The sequence below is a fragment of the Tenrec ecaudatus genome, chromosome X (genome assembly GCF_050624435.1).
Source record: "Tenrec ecaudatus isolate mTenEca1 chromosome X, mTenEca1.hap1, whole genome shotgun sequence".
NCBI lineage: Eukaryota > Metazoa > Chordata > Mammalia > Afrosoricida > Tenrecidae > Tenrec > Tenrec ecaudatus.
This window is the reverse complement of record NC_134548.1, coordinates 71,995,639-72,013,407: the sequence shown is the minus strand read 5'-3', so window position 1 is coordinate 72,013,407 and position 17,769 is coordinate 71,995,639. Positions and strand designations below refer to the sequence as shown.

Sequence of the window (17,769 nt, the reverse complement as noted above, 5' to 3'; positions counted from 1 at the left end):
CTTGAGAGAGGACATTCTGCTATAAACAAAATAACAGCCTGGCTGCACTCTCCCTATACAATAAGGGTGAATAAGTGAATTCAGTGGATTTCTTCATATACCCTTTGTGGCACTTACTTAATTTCCTGTCAACTTGAGGAAGGGGTGGAGTCTAGTCTATCAATCAGTTCGCAGCTTGATGTCCTCATTTGGAGGCACAAAGAGGATAAATAGCTCACTGGAGGTCAGATACACTCTGCTTCGTCTTCCTGCTAATAAGATACATGGAGCCAAGCTGATGGAGCCAGAGCCCTGGACTTGGAGGAGCCAGGTAGAGACCTACACTATCACAGAGATGCTTCCACAGCACCATATTGTTAATGTACCATATTGTCCATTCACTGGCCCATGATCTTCCTGCATTTGGCATTAGTGCATTGCTGCTTGAGTCTGAAGAGGAATTTATAGACTGGTATCAGACATAAGGTCTAATATCTGACTTATGGACTTGATCTGGACTGCGCTAGTATGTTTTCTCAATATACAATTACTCTTTGTTATAAAACTCTCTCTTACACACATATGTGTGTCTCCCTGCATTTGTTTCTCTAGTCAACCAAAACTAACACCCCCCCTCACCTACCCTAACCAATATTACTTCAAGACCCCGCTCCTCTGCCCCCAGCAGTAGACCTCACTCTCTCATAACCTACTAAGCAATACCACAACTCTTATAATCTTCTCTTCCAACTCATCAAAAATTACTATATTTAAGAGGACGTCTTCATGTGAATAATTCCACAACTTGAAACTTGCTCTTGAGTAACTATCGCCTACCCACCATCCCCCTACCAGGTTAGAGGATATGTGAGTCCAGGTTGACAAGAGAAACAAATTCATAGACACTCATATATGTATAAGAAATTGCTTTATATAAAGAACCAATTGTATATTCAGAAAACACCCCAGCCCTGTCCAGATCAAATCCATAAGACCAATATTAGCCCATGTGTCCAATACCAGTCTATAAATTCCTTTTCAGACTTACACAACACATGCAATGATGCCGAATGCATGAAGATCACAGACCAGTGGGTGGAAAGTCTTGTGGATCCAGTGGCAGTGGAAGCATCTCAGTGCTGGCAGGGGTCTCCATGTGACTCCTTCAGCTCCAGTGCTATAGCTCCATCATTGTAGCTCCATGTGTCTTGTCAGCAGGTACACAAAACAGAGAGTGAGTGTGTGTGGGCTCCAGTGAGCTATTTATCTCCTTTGAACCTCCAAATGAGGTCATCAAGCTGTGAACTGATTGACAGACTAGACTCCACCCTTTCCTCAAGTTGACAGTAGATTATGTAACTGCCACAAGGAGTAAAACAAAAAAAGCAAAACAATTGGAAGAAAGCCTGAGGATGATGTGTGATACTATGAAGAGTAATAATATTAAAATTATTCGGCTTCCTGAGCAGAAAGAAACAAATAAGTCTTCAGTTATGAAAAAATACAAGTGAATTCTTGGAAGAAAGTGGCCATAATAACACCAGGAGGAGATAAAAACTATCCAGCAAGACGAGAGAACACCAAATAGATTAAACACATCAAGACATATAGTAGTCAAATTATCCAACCTCAAGGTAAAAGACAGAATCCTGAGAGAAGCTAGACAGAAAAAGCAGCCACATACAACAGTAAACAGATAAGAATAAGTTCAGACCTATCTGCAGAACCCATACAAGAAAGAAGAAATTGGAGCAGTATATTCTGAAATTTGAAAGACAAAAATTGCCATCCAGAATCCTTTGTCCAGAAAAACTATCAAATTTGAAGGAGCAATAAAAGTATTCGCAAACCAGGAAATATTTAGAGAATTCATAAAAACAAAACTAGCATTACAAAAAATCCTATCTCATTCTTTATGGTCAGAAAACCATCAACTGCAGCACTCAAACATGAGACCACCACAGGGTATAACACCACCCAGAAAACAACAAATTGAAAACAGTACCCCAAATGATACAAATTTAGCAGGGAAATGAAGACATGAATAAACTTCTCATACATATACACCACCTCAAAAAAATGGAGAAGGAAAATATCAAGCAAAAATAATATGAGATGACAGCACCTAATGTACATTTAAATTAAATTATACTGGATGTCAGTGGACTAAATGCACCATTCAAAAGAGGAACAAAATGGATTAGACAACAAGATTCATCAATCTGCTGCTTTCAAGAGATAAAGGACAGACTCATAGAAAAAAATAGACTGAGAATCAAAGGAGAGTCAACCTAATGTCAATCAATAAAAAGCAGGGGTGGCAATATTAATGTCTGACAAAATATACTACAAGGTACACAGCATAACAAGAGACAAGAATGGGCATTATATAATGCTCAAGGGATCAGTAGACCAAAAACCATAATAACCATATATATGCCCAATGAAAGACCCTCGAAATTCATCAACCAAATTCTCCAAGAGATTAAATGAGAAATCACCAGATCAACAATAATAGGAGAATTCAATATACAAATCTCAAAGAAAGATAGAACAGTTTAAAAACTCAATAAGGAAACTTAAGAGCTGACCAACACAACTGAACAACTCGGCCTCTTAGATACAGAGTTCCCCAGCTAAGAGTAAAACAATACACTTTCTTCTCCAATGCACATGCCTCATATTTGAAAATAGACCACATGTTACACCATAAAGAAATCCTGAACAAATTCAAGCACATAGAGATCATTCAAACCATCTTCTCAGACCACACAGTGCCATAAACCCAGAAATCAACAATAGATAGGATAAATAAAGAAAAACACTTGGAGACTTAACAATACACTATTCAAAGAAAGGCTGGGTATTAGTGCAAATAATAGATGAAATTAGGAAATTCCTAGAAACAAATGAGAATGATAACACAACACACCAAAACCTATAGGATATAGCAAAAGCAGTTATCAGAGGTCACTATATAACAATTAGTGCCCACCTGAAAAAAGAGGAGAGAATCTTGTTCAAACCCTTAACACAACACCCCCAACAACGACAACAGAGTCAGCAGTGTAAATCTTCCAACAGCAAAATTAAAAAAAATAAAACCAGACCTGAGCAAAATGAACCAGGAAACAAAAACAATGGGAAAAATCAACAAAGCAAGAAGTTGATTCTTTGAAAGGATCAACAAAATTGACAAACAACTAGTAAACTTAACAAAGGAAAAGAAAGAGCTGACTACAATATCTAGAATTAGGGATGAAACAGATGGCCTCACAACAGATCCAAATGAAATAACAAAATTAATTACACAGTATTACAAAAGACTGTATCCAACAAATTCAATAATCTTCATGGCTTTGACAAATATTTAGATGACAATTACAAAATTAGAATATGGTGAGGAGAAAAGCAAAGGAGCAAAAAGTATGAACACCCAATTTGTGGAGGGCTATCAGGGACAGTGAGAGCCCCAAACCCATCTGCAGAGAATCTGGTCAGACTGAACCATTGGAAGATCTGCTCTAGCCACAGTCAAGAGTGTCAAACAACCTTACTATTGGGCAGAGACCACTAATCTTGATTATCAAACTCGACACTTGCCCAGTTGACCATCCTATAGGCGCAACCTGAATTTGTTCTGGGTGCAAGTATTTCTTACTGGTCCCATTGCAGAAATTTCTTCCCTAGGTTTTCTATTATTGTTGGAGGTCTTTTCCTTCTTAGGCATTATTAGTATTTTTTGTCTCTTTGTATTTTACACCTTTACCACGTTAGCGTGACTTTGTTTTCTATTTGATCTCCCAGCAGTGAAGCACAAGAGGAGTGGATGGATAATACTAATAAATAATACAAGGGGATATAGGGGATACAGGGGGTTGGGTGGGATGGGCTGGGGAGATAGGGAGGAAAAGGGGATCTCGGGAGTAAAGTAATAAAGACGGGATGAATGGGACACTAGAATGGATTGTGATTTCATAAATAATCTTGAAGAGCATTTAACCATGGGGAAGGGGAATGCTGTAAATTGATGTGAGGGAGGGTGGGTGGGGGAAGGAGGGGGAAGATTTAGGGAGCTGATATCAGGGGCTCAAGTGAAACAAGAATGCTTTGAAAATGATGATGGCAACTTCTGGAGCATGCCTTCTGTCATGAATATACAGGATTCAATGCCCCAACATTCCATGGCACCCAGCCTGGGTTTCCAGAATGTGTCCAGATGCCTGGGCAATATAGCCTACTGGGTGCATACTCAGGAATACGCTCCCTGCTAGGGTCCCCCCAAAGGATTTTTAGTCATTCTTCCTCCCACCTGGAGGTTGGTACTCCCACTTTTCCTACCAAGGTCATGCATTTGAGCTCCCTCTGAGTGTTTGCCCCTTTTCCCCTCTCCTGTGAGTCTTTGATTTATCTGGAGTTCATTTTTATACATGGGGTGAGGCATGGTCCCTATTTCATTCTTCTGCAGAATTGAGATCTCATTTTCCAGCATCATTTCTTCAAAAGGAGATCTCATGACTATTAAATGTTTTGGGGCTTTTGTCAAAGATCAGTTGCCTGTAGTTGGATGAATTTATTTCTGGGGTTTGTGTTTTCTTTAATTGGTCTATGTGCTCATAATTGTACCAATACCTTACTGTTTTGATTACTGTGGTTGTGTAATCAGTTTTGAGGTCAGGTAGTGCAAGGCCTCCTATATTGTTGCTCACGAACCCTAGATAAGTTGTAAATTATTATTTTCATATTTTACATGGGCCTCTGTCACCCCTCACCACTTTTACTTTGTTCATCCCCCTGGGAGGGGGTTATATGTTTGATCCTTGTGATTGATTCCCCATTTCTCCCTCCATCCTCCCCTAATCCTCCTAGAAGCTCTACTCTCATTGTTGGCCCTGAGGGGTTTGTCTATCCTGGATTCCCTGTGTTATGTGTTTTTATCTGTGGCACTGGACATCACATTTTAAATGCAGTTTTTGTGGTAAAATTAGGTGCCTCGGCTGATATTCGGGTCATCTTATACTCGTGTATATATGGTAAACCAGAGTCATTCATAACCTGTGGACAAGCACATGGATTCTGTGCTCCCACTTAACTCTAACCCCAATCCAAGCCCATGGCCCTGCTTGATACTCACCTTCATGAAATGATCACTGAAGATAAGGGTGCAACATCAAAGTGTGTTGAAGAAAGCAGATGGTACCAACTATAAATCGGAATAGTGCCCGGGCTTGTATTCAAACAAGCAGCCATCTAAGCAAGGAGTCCTCTAAGTCCACACAGAAGAAGCATACCAGCCTGTGTGATTGAAAGATGACAATACCAAAATCCAAATATGCACAAGGGAAACGTATTATAACTTCTTAAATTGTGAACACTCAATTTGTTATGGAGGATTATGGAGGATAATGGGGCCAAAAAACCACCTGCAATATCTAGTATCTAGTTAGATAAAGCCTCTGGCAAATCCCCTCTAGCCACAGGCAAAGGACTCATTTGAACGGTGTCACTGTTAGACAGAAATTATCGTAAACTTGATTATGGTGGATCAAGCATTGTATAATTTGACCCAACCTGAATTTGTTCTAGGCTCAAGTATTTCTTGCGTATTCCATGACAAAAATTTCTCCACTGGCCTTTAAAATATTGATGATGGTCTGTTCTTTCTTAATCTTTATTTGTATTTTTATCTTTATATTATTTTCTTTTTGCCATTTTATTTTATTTTTGTTCTGTTGGATTTCCCAGTTTGTGAAGCACAGAAGGAAAAGATGCACAGAGATAATAAGTGATGCAATGTTTTATTGGGGATGTGGATGTGGGGGTGAGAGTCAGTAAGAGTTAAAGGAATTGAGGAGCCAACAATGAATGTGGAAGGTGGTAGGAAGCACTAGCTTGATTGTGACGATGTATATACAACTCATTTTAAAAGCTATCCCTCCAGGAAGATGGCCGCCAGATAGGTAGCTCTCTCCCAGAGCTCAAAGGAGATCGGTGAGTGGAGAGAGTTGGGGGCAGATTAGGGGTATCAAATCTGTTCGATTCTCAAGACCACTCAGAGCATCTCTCAGACCCAGAGGTGGACCCCCACCTGATCACCAGGGCTCCCTGTGGACACCCGTGGTCTCTGATGCGGCGCCCGCTCTGTCTGGACCGGCGCCACAGGACAGCCAGCTGTACGGCTGAGGCTGTACCTGCCTTGGCGCTCCGTGCAAAACCGCCAGTCAGTAACCCCACCCCGCCTCAGGGTGTCCGGGTCCATGTGTGTGCTCTAGCCGGAATAAACCCCAACCCCTGCAGACTCGGTCCCCATCCGGGCACCCCTCATGGTCCAGTGGGCCAGACCCTCCTCCCTTCTTCCAGGAGGCGCACACCCGTCGCCACAGCCAGGCGGAAGGTAGAGGCTGCGGTCCTGCCTTGGTGCTCCGCGCAAAAACGCCAATCAGAGATCTCAGCCCAGAGGTGCCTGCCCGATTGTCATAAGATTTATAAGACCTCCCAAATAAAATTTAAAAACAATAATAACTTATATTATATAAACCATGTTCTCTGACTCCAGTTTGATTAAATGAAAACAATAACAAAAAGTTATGCTTTTAAAAAATCTATATATCCATGTCATTGTTTCTACATACTGTTCCCACTCAAAAATAGCAAGGCTCCAACTGGGCAGCAAAACTACAAGATGAGCCTGAAGGTAAAGTATTAAAATGTCAAAGGCACAAAAAATGAAAAAGATGTTTGACTGCCATTGGCTGAATCTACGACATTTTGAACATTAAAATAAAGAACTATAATAACATTTGTGAAATAAAGTAAAAATCTGAGTCCATACCAATGTAAATAAATAAATGGAGAATAACAGCTCCTAAAGTTTGCTATAAAGTAACAAATGTGGGAAAATGATGGAGTCTGAAAATTAATAATTTACAGTTATGTCAAGAACCATCAATGGTTATTAAAACTAGTAGAAAATAGTTTGATGAAGAGCAGAATATTAATTCAAACTCACTCACAAGTATCCTTCGCAACAATCATTTAACTATAAAAAAGGAAATGGTAACTTTACAGTGGCATGTAACAAACACTATCTTAACCAAATAATCAAAGTTAACATTATGCTTAAGGGGTCACACCTGCATCAGGTGCCCTTGAAATGATGTTCTGAGAAAAACACAATAGGACTTTTTGGTATTCCTGTCAAAATGTATAATGTAAACCTCACTAAAGAGTCAGAAAAACATAAATTTAACGCCATTTTACAAAATAGCTCTTTTGCATATTTGGGTTCATTTTCATCGTCATGAAAGACAAAAAAGGCTAAAGTATTGTTCAGATTAAAGAGTAAATGAAACATGACAACTAAGTGAAATATTTGTTCTTGGGTTAAATCTTTGAATAGGAAAAACAAATAGCTATAAAAGATATTATTGGAACAATTGATATTGGAATATGGTTAAGATAGTAATACTAGATCAATGTAAAATTTGTTTATTTTCACACATGTACTGTGGTTATGTAAAAGAAAGTCATGCTTTACGGGAAAAAATACTGAAGAATCTAGGCATAGAGCAGCATGCTGTTTGTAGTCTTGGAAACCCTATATAGGGTCACTATGAGTCGGAATCAGCTCAAGGGCAGTGTAGTTGTTTGGTGTTTGTCTCAAATCATTCATAGAGAGACAGAGACAGGTAAGATAAAGAATGATGCTAATGTGGGTGTAAGATATGAAAATAATAATAATGTATAATTTTCCAAGGGTTCATGAGGATGGAACGGTAGAGGAGGAAGGGGGAAAAAGAGGAGCTGATACTAAGGGTTCAAGTAGAAAAATGTTTTGCAAGTAATGATGGCAACATATGTACAAATGTGATTGATACAATTGATCTTATAAGAGCTATAAGAGTCCCCAATAAATTATTTATATACAAAAAAAGCTATAAAAAAAGAATGATGCTAATGTGGCAAAATGCTATTTGATGAGTCTGAATAAAGTATATATGGAAGTTATTTATAATATTCTTATGATCAATAGGCTCAAACATAAGAACAATTGTGAAGATGGCACAGGTCTGGGCTGTTTCATTCTGTTGTACAAAGGTTCACTAGGATTTGGAGCCAACTCAATGGCACCCAACAACAACAATAACAACAAATAAATGAATAAATATAAAATGTTAAAATACAAGTATTAAAAATCAGTATTAAATCCTTCACGGTATACTTAAATAACACTTTTTCTATTTAACTAATGAAAACATCTAACACATTTCCAAAATGTATTGGAATGAATAGCTGGTGTATAATTTTATTTTATGTTTCAAGAAGCTAGAAAAACCTTAAACATTTTAAAGTAGGAAATAAGATGGAATTTAACTGTAATAGTAATACCATAAAAAATGTTTCTTGCGTAAGAGGGCTAGATATCTGGAAATAAAAACCAACAAGCAAGCAAATAATTCATGAGACTATGTAATCAATGCACCAAGGAAATGAAATCATTCTGCAACCCCTCAATGACTGAAAACCTATAAAATAATTTATTTTGTTACTGTCCATCTCTTTTCTCTGACCTACTCAAGTCCTTGCACTCCATACTGCCCCCATTTCAATGACATGGTCCCGTAAAACAGTTGTATATATGATTATAGCATTACAGGGAGTAAATGGCATAGCAGTCAAGGACATAGACTCTAGAACTAGGTTGTCTGGGTCCATAGCCCAACTCTGGCAGTTATACAAGTTCCATTGTCCTTAATTTCCGTTTCTTCCCTCGGCTAATGCAAACATAGCTAGTAGAATTGTAATAATTAAATAAGTTAATACATATTATATCCCTTTAGAACAGTATCTGATACATACAAAGTGTTCAGCAAATATTAATAATTCTCAAAAAATTCAATGATTTGACTCACCATAGTAAACTATGTAGTTCCTACACTTTTTGCATTACATGACTTCTCTTTCATCTGAGCTTTGATATCCCTACACACACACACCACTCCCTTACGTAGAATTAAAGATGAAAAGAATAAATCTGTATGAAATGACATGGAGATTCAAGTCAAATCCTATATAGATGCTTTCAAGTGAAATAGAACTCACTCTTTTTGAAAGCATTTCCCATAAGACCCAACTCCACAGTCTCCTTGGTTACTACTTGTTCAAACATATATTCCACTACTACTATCTGTGCTGACACACATGATATCAACATGAGTCAGAATTTTGGTTCTATACCAGACACTGTGATTTGATTATCTACCCCTTAAACCTCCCAGCACAAAGCCTACCCCATTGCAAGGACTCCATAAAGATGTGCGGCATGACTTTGAATTGCAAGGATCTGTGAGACTTAGGTCAAATTTAGTTTCACATTTTAAAAAATTCTGTACAGTTCAACTAAATAGAAGATTATTTCTCTAATAGTAAGTAAAAACTGAGCTCCTAAATGATAATGGTCATGCAGGGTAGCACATGTAACCAATCTCACTGAATAACTTGTATAAAAATTGTTGAATAGGAACCTAAACTGCTATACAAACCTTCACCAAAAATTCCTAAATCATTTGCTTGAAAATCTTCTATGATTGTCACTGCTTATGGAATAAGCTGTATGGTCCTTAGTATAGCATTCAATGCCCCACAATACTCTAAATTCACCACCTAGTCCTCATAGATTGAGTTATAGCCAGAACAGACTTATCTGAGCCTTTGATCTAGAAACCTCAGGTCTGGAAAGTCTTCCCTCCCACTCCACATGACAGATGTCACATACCCTTTAAGGCCCACTGAAAATTCCTCTTTCCCCTTTGTTTGTATATGAAATCTGTACATAAATTAGAAGTTGGTTATGTATTCATCAACAGATAGTCAAATGTTTTTCTCAGTATATCTAGCAGCTGTTCCCAAATTTATTTGGTCTATCTCTCCCTCTTCAGAAAAAAGAAAATTACCCAAAATCCCCTTGGCAATTAAAAACATTTCTCCCTGAGCCCAGAAACCCATTCGCCCCCAAAAAGATCGTGTGTGTTTGTTGTCCACAATATTAAAGAGGTTTTTTTAATTTTCCAAAAGAAATTTATTATAGCCTATAATCCAGAATAAAATGTAGATATTTACTTTTGCAGCCCACCTTGATCATTCCAGAGCCCCTTAGAGGATGATATTGTTCACTTTATGAAACATATCTTCCTATGTAGGGAAACATAAAATAAGTACTTCCAGATCCACTAAAATATCTTTCACATAATAATACAGTGGTGATATTAATAATTAATAATAATGTTTTATGTACATCACAAAGTAACATCCATTCATTATTAAGAACCATTGCATGTTCCTCAAATTTTTCCGGTGGTTAGTCACTAATTACAAGTTATAAGTAAATAGGCTGTTTGTAACCCAGAGACTACCTATGTACTATTTGGCAGTAGCTTGGTCCATCCTTCATGCTTATTGTGTATCTTGAATAAGCAAACATTATGGCACTTATGCTTACCACATCCAATTGTAATTTTAAAAACTTAACTCCACTCTTCCCACCCTACGCAAAGGAAAAGTCACATATGACTGAAGACTTCCCTTGTAGTCATTTCCCTGAGCACAGTGTTGGTTGGACACAGACATTAGACTTTTAGTACATTACTATTGATCTTCACACAGCAATTTACTTTAAATGGGAAAAAAATCCAACATACAAAAATGTGTGAGCACAGTACCTATGAAACACCAACTTTAATGATTACAAACTCATGACGATTTTGTTTATAACTCTTAGCCTCGCACTCCTAAATTACACTGAGGCAAATAAAAAAAATAAGTTCATTTCTATAATAGGGCTTTTAAAAGTTTGTGGAATAACATAATTTAAAGAGAATGAAAAAAATTTTCATGAACCTTTTGAAACCCCCCTGTACTTCAGAATGCATTTCCATAAGATAAGATTTATTTCTTCAAAATTATAACTATGGTACAATTATTGCATTTAAAATCCTACAATAATTCCTAGTGTCGTTAAATATCCACCGTTTCATCCAAGTATGTTTTGAGAAATCTGTTTGGCGCCTGCATGTTCTTTCTTCTATTTTGAAACCGTGGAGCAAACAGGAAAGGGGGTAAATCTAGGAAACTGCATAAGTAAGTTTCACAGAGCCTGGAAGTCCCATATGAGAAAAAAAGAAAGAAGAAAAGAAAAAAAACTTACCTGGTTTGGGAGAAATATATTCTAATACTTCTCCCGAGGTGGGCGTGACTTCAGTACTGGTGACGCTGGAGGAGGTGCAGAGAGGAGAGGGGCACAACCTCCGTTGGGGGTTCCAAACTTCAGGATAATCCCACCTGGAAGCAAAGAGAAGGTGCTTTCTTGGAGGCTTGGCTTCTCCAGTGTTTTCAGGTGGGAGTGTGGATCTCCCAGAGAAGCAGATTGGTCCCCCATAAGGACTGTAAGACCTGAGAGTCTTTGGGGTGCCCAGATGACGCCGCGACCTGAAATGGCGGCTGTTCCCCTCCAAGCACAGAGCTGACTTCCTCCTTGTTTTGCCCTTACCGTATTTCCTGTATCCTGAGACTTATATCTCCTCTCCGCGCCTGTTCCCTCTCCCTACCCAAGCCCATTTTAACGTTTCTTCAAGGAGAGACCTTTAAAAACTATGTGTATGTTTTATATAATCCTCCATTGCGCTCCCCAACCACCACCAACTGTAACTAAATCTATGGATAATTTTTTATAATCTATGCAATTTTAAAATTATCAGAAATTCAGGTTTACCCTTAAGTGGTAACTTTTGCAATAACTTGTAACTATATTGTGTAAGAATGGTGAGGTGAAAGTGAAAGTGAGGGTGGGGAAACTATTTAAAATCCAAAGGATTTACAGTCCCTTTGTAGGTGCATATCATAGAGCCATGAAAACTGAATAGGACTATTCAAAAACCAATATACAAACTTTCCAGTTGACTATAGTTCAGAAAAATGCATCAGCACTGACCATGGAAATTCAATATGGAAAATAAATTCACCAAATGTAACAGATTGTTTCCATATTTAACATATTTAAAATCTCTAAAACATTACAATTGTTCATATTTATTTTTAAAAATCATTTTATTGGGGGCTCTTACAGCTCTTATCACAATCCATACATACATCCATTGTGTCAAGCACATTTGTACATATGTTGCCATCATCGTTTTCAAACTATTTCCTTTCTACTTGAACCTTTTCTACTTGAACTCATTCCCCTACCCCTCATCCCTCATGAACCCTTGATAATTTATAAATTATTACTTTTTCATGTCTTACACCGACCACTGTCTCTCTCCACCCACTATTCCGTTGTCCACCTCCTGGGAGGGGGTTATATTTCAATCATTGTGATCGGTTTCCCCTTTCTTCCCCCACCTTCCCCTTACTCTCCTGGTATCTCTACTCTCATTGTTGGTCCTGAGGAGTTTATCTGTTCTGGATTCCCTGTATTTCAAGCTTTTATCTGTACCAGTGTATATGCTCTGGTCTAGTTGGATTTGTAAGGTAGAATTGTGGTCACGATATGCGGGGGGGGGGGGCATTAAATAACTAGAGGAATGTTGTATGTCTCATTAGTGCCAATTTTTTGTATTTTAGCATCTGAAACCTGACAGTTCATGTTATGTCATATATTAATTGGGCTTCTTTTTTCCTTCAGAGGCATATAACATAGTCTCCTTTTACTATTATTCATACCTTATATCCTGTAATATGTAGTAAGTAATCTGAAAATGTGGACAAAATATTAAATTATGCCAGAAGTATCCAGAGAAGATGGAAAGAATACACAGAGTCACTGTATCCAAAAGAAGTAGCCGATATTCCACCATTTCTAGAGGTAACTTATGAGAAAGAACCAATGGAGCTTAAGGAAGAAATCCAAGCTGCACTGAAGGCATTAGCTAAAAACAAGGCTCCATGAAGTGATGGAATAATAATCAAAATGTTTCAACAAGCTGATGAAGCACTGGAAGCATTTACTGGTCAATGCCAGGAAATTTGGTCAAATGAAATTTGGTCATCCATATTTGAACCCATTGCAAAGAAAGGTGACCCAACAGAATGCTCAAGTTATGAAAGAATATCATTTATATAGCATGTGAGTAAAATTTTGCCGAAGATTATCCAACAACTGTTGCAGCAATACATTGACAGGGAACTGCCTGAAGTTCAGATTGCATTCAGAAGAGAACGTGGCACAAGGTATATCATTGCTTATGCCAGAGGGGTTTTTGAAAGCAGAGAATACTAGAAAGATGTTTACCTGTGTTTTATTGACTATGCAAAGGCATGTGACTGTGTGGACCATAATAAACTATGGATAACCTTGAGAAAAATGGGAATTCCAGAACACTTCATTCTGCTCACTCAGAACTTGTCCATGGATCAAGAGGCAGTTGCATGAACAGACCAAAGGAATGCTGCATGGTGTAAAATCAGGAAAGGTGTGTGCCAGGGTAGTATCCGCTCACCATACTTGTTCAATCTGTATGCTGAACAAATAAACAACATGAAATATGCAGATGACACAACCTTGCTTGTTGAAAGTGAGAAGGAATTGAAACACTTTCTAATGAAGATCAATGATTGCAGCCTTCAATATGGATTAAAACTAAATAAAAGAAGACCAAAATCCTCACAATTGAACCAAAGCTAACATCATGATAGATGGAGAAAAGGTTGAAATTGTCAGAGATGTTTGTCTTGCTGTGGATTTTGATTGATCCACTTCAATGCTGCTGGAAGCAGCCACCAAGAGATCAAAAACTGTGTTGCATTAGGTGAATCTGCTACATAAGAGTTCTTGAACATGTTGAGAAGCAAGGATACTACTTTGAGGACTAAGGTATGTCCAACCCAAGCCACAGTATTTTCAATCTCTTCATATACATGTGAAAATTGGACATTTAATAAGGAAAACTGAAGAAGAGTCAATGTATTTGAACTGTAGTGCTGGTGAACATTGAAAACGCCATGGACTGATAAAAGGTCAATTGATCTATTTTGGAAGAAATAAAGACAGAATTGTTCCTTACAGGTAAGGATGGCATGACTTTATCTTACATACTTTGGGCATGATGTTAGAAGGGGCCATTGCCTCTAAGAAGGACATCATGCTTGGTAAAGTGTACAGCAGTGAAAAAACAGGAATGCCATCAAGGAGATGAATTAACACAATGGGTTCAAGCATAGGAACAATTGTAAGGATAGCACAGAACCATGCAGTGTTTCCTTCTGTTGTGCATAGGTGTCACTATGAGCTAGAAATTGCTCAGTGGCACCTAACAATACCAAAAACCTTGTAACCATAAAACAAACAAAAAAACCAAACTCTTTGCCATCCAGTCAATTCCCACTCACATATAGGACAGACTAGAAGTGTGTGATAAGGCTTCCAAGATTTTCTTTAAGGAAGCCCACTGCTACCTCTGTCTCCTACAGCAGGACTAGGGGGTCAGAACTATGGCTTTTCAATTAGTATTTGAGTAGTCTTAAAATTAAAAAGGCTTCTGGAACAAAATCAACTAAATACTGAAATATAAATGTTTTCAAGAATTGTATGCTTTAATGGAAATAATTAGATCTTTAATGTTAAAATAGAACTGGTTTTTAATATGCTCTGCTATTTACAGGCTTTGTGAACAGTTAAACTCTTGGAGCAGTGACTTTAGATGGATAGTAATACTGATCTTTGTGACAATGCATTTAAAACACATATGGCTTGGGGCAATTGTTTTTTTTCCATTTTGTTTATTAATTTATTTATGCTTTATTTCAAATGGTTTTATTCATTTTCTCCTTTTTATCATAGATTTTTATCTTCTTTCTTTAAAAAATAGTTTTATTGGGGCTCATACAACTCTAATCACAGCCCATACATGCAACCATCATGTCAAGCACATTTGTACATTTGTTTCCATTATCATTCTTAGAACATTTTCTTTCTACTGGAGCCCTTTGTATCAGCTCCTCATTTTATCCCTTCCTTCCCTGTGGAGGGTGGTCAGATGCTCGCAGACATTGTCCCTGGAAGCAGTCCCTGCCAGACTGCTGTCTCCCCAAACTACAGGAGTGGGCTTGCTCCCTGCTGCTAGAGACAATTGATTAATGGTCTCTATCAGTTGAGCCAGGAAACAGGCCAAACTGATCTGTGGCAGCCAAGGCTAGGCTGCCATCTTGTACCTAGGATCCGCCCATCTTGTCACATGTAGACCCCCAATCCCTCCTCTTCCTATTGTGTATATTTCCCTAGACCACTCCCTCATTACTGTATTACCTATAGCACAGCCCCTTCCTGTGACGTATGTCCTCACCTGTAATTAGGGGGCTAGCATGTCCCCAGAGGATATAAAAAGCCTGGGCTAGCATTAAACTCTCTCTCTCCCTCCACATGGACCACCAAGCGGGGCTGAGGTGAGCATGCTACCATGAATTGTGTCTGACTCCATTTATTTCAATACTTCTCTTCTATCTCTCATGCTCTCTGTAACTTTACTATGATCTTTACTTATTATTGCTGTACAATTGCGCCTGCCAGACCCGTAATGATGTGTTAGGGGCTGGCTACCTCTGACACATGGCGCCCATTACGTGGGGCCCTGTAGGAAAAGAACTCTTTTGAGTTATATCCCGTGTAACAATTGTACGGCCTCATCGTACAGTGAGGGTGAATCAGGACAATTTTTTGAGTTTATTTTTTAAGTGTGTGTTTCAGTCCCAGTGAGCTATGGGTCAGGCAAAGAGCAAGGATACAGAGTGTGGTATCACTCTTTGCCACCTCTTGAAGAAACAAAATGTAGTGGTAATGCATAAGAGAATGAAAGCGTTTCTTCCAGTGGTAAAAAAAATCAATCCTTCTTTTCCGGAGTCAGGAACCTTTGATATGGAGATCTGGGATAAGGTAGCCATTAACTTAAGAGCAGCTCACAGGGAAGGACAGAGTATGCCCATGGAGACCTGGGAGCTGTGGGTGCAGATTAAAGCAGTGTTGGAGCCACTGCAGGGTGAGAGAGCGAAGGATCAAGACCAGCAGAGCAGTGAGAAACCTCTAAGCTACGCAGACTTAAATCAGGTGAGAAGCAGGCAGAGTGAGTTTCAGGTAGATGAGAAAATTTTAGGTGTAGCTGGGAAAACGAAGTTTGAATCAGGAGATAGCAGAGTAGAAGCATCTTCCCCACTAAAATACAGCTCAGGGAATCACAATACTCTCAAGAAAGCCAGTGCTGGAGGAAAAGAGATTAGATCCAAAGAAATCCAAATAGAGAGATTTAACCTAGAAAGTGAGCCTTGGAAAGTGGGAGGCAAAGAGGCAGGGAGTAGGAAAGCACCTTTTCTCTCATGGGTGGAGAAGATTATAGCTCAAGAAGCAGATTTAGAATTCTGAATGGCTTATCCCTTTAGAATTATATACAGGGAGCCTGACGAGCAGCACCCTGAAGGGAATCAAGAAAGGCGATATACTGCCATTCCCTTTAAGTTACGAAAGATCTCAAGCAAGCAGTATCTAGTTATGGTCCAGATTCACCATTTGTAATTGGTATGGTCAAGAATATGACAGATGTGGAATATTGGATCCCGGCAGACTGGAAAGCTTTGACGAAAGTGTGCCTTTCCCCTACAGAATCTTTGCAATATCAGATGCTATGGAACGAGGCAGCCTTTGCATGAGCACGCAAAAATGCAGAAGAGGGCATAGATATAGGGATTCATCAATTGCAGGAGATGAGAATTATATCACAGTTGAGTCTCAGCTACAGTTTACCGAACAGACAATAGGACAGGTACGTGAAGTTTGCTTAAGTGCCTGGGAAAAGATAATTCCATCAGAAGAGAGAAAGCCGAGTTACATGGCTATAAGACAACGGAATGATGAGCCTTATGCTGACTTTGTGTCCCGACTGGAAGATGCTATTTCCAAAGGTGTGAAGAATGTCCAGGCAGTAAGAGACATAGTGCATAAGCTGTCTTATAATTTCTCTAATAGGCACTGTAAAAATGCCTTGCGTCCCTACAGGGAACAGGGCACGTTGCTGGATTATTTTAGGATGTGCAGGAATGTAGAAGCAGAGGAATACAAGGCCAACCTCATGGAAGCGGCCTTGGCAAATTATATCAGACCTAGAAAAGAGTGCTTTAGTTGCGGAAAGACAGGTCATCTTCAAAGAGAGTGCAGACAGCACAGGCCGATCAGCCTGCCGGGGAAAAGCAAACTGCGGCCTGCGCCAGAGCATGGGCCAGGGCCACCTAATTCTGGTTTTAAAGAACCTGAACTCTGTCCCCGCTGTAGGAAGGGAATTTGGTCGAGTCCATGTCGCTCAAAGTTCAACAGTGAGGGGTCGCCATTAGCAAAGGCATCCCGGCGGGAAAATAGAGGAAGGAGCTTGATCCAAGTCCCATCTAACAGCTCAGAAGGCAAGGCCTCTTGCTAGCCCAGCAAGAGAATCTTTGAATGGCAGAAATTGCAGGTATCTCCCAGCCTCGCAGCAGGAGACCAGACCTAGCCAAACAAGCAAAACCCCACCCTCTGTTCTCGCTGCAGTTGGTTTGAGTAACCAAGAAATGGCTCAGAAGCCCTTACAGCAGTTTGCTGATTCTAAAGAACAGGGGCCTCTTATTGAAAGAGTAAGACAGTTTCTATCAGGAAGTTTTAACCTAAGTACCCAAGAAATTAAAATTAATACTGGAGTTGTTCAGAGTTGTGAAGTAAAGCCAAAAGCTGTGATTAAATCAGAAATTATTAAGAGAGGTAATTGGGGTCCCCTACCT

The 17,769-nt window shown here is 39.0% G+C and overlaps 1 long non-coding RNA gene across 2 annotated transcripts in view; it reads right to left on the bottom strand.

Annotated features, from left to right (window-relative positions):
• Positions 1-17,769, bottom strand: part of LOC142433976 (uncharacterized) — a 126,097-nt gene that overhangs the window by 53,614 nt on the left and 54,714 nt on the right. For both annotated transcript variants that reach the window (XR_012781101.1, XR_012781102.1), the window contains exon 2: positions 11,183-11,316. This is a non-coding gene — a long non-coding RNA (uncharacterized LOC142433976). The remainder of the gene's footprint in view (positions 1-11,182; positions 11,317-17,769) is intronic.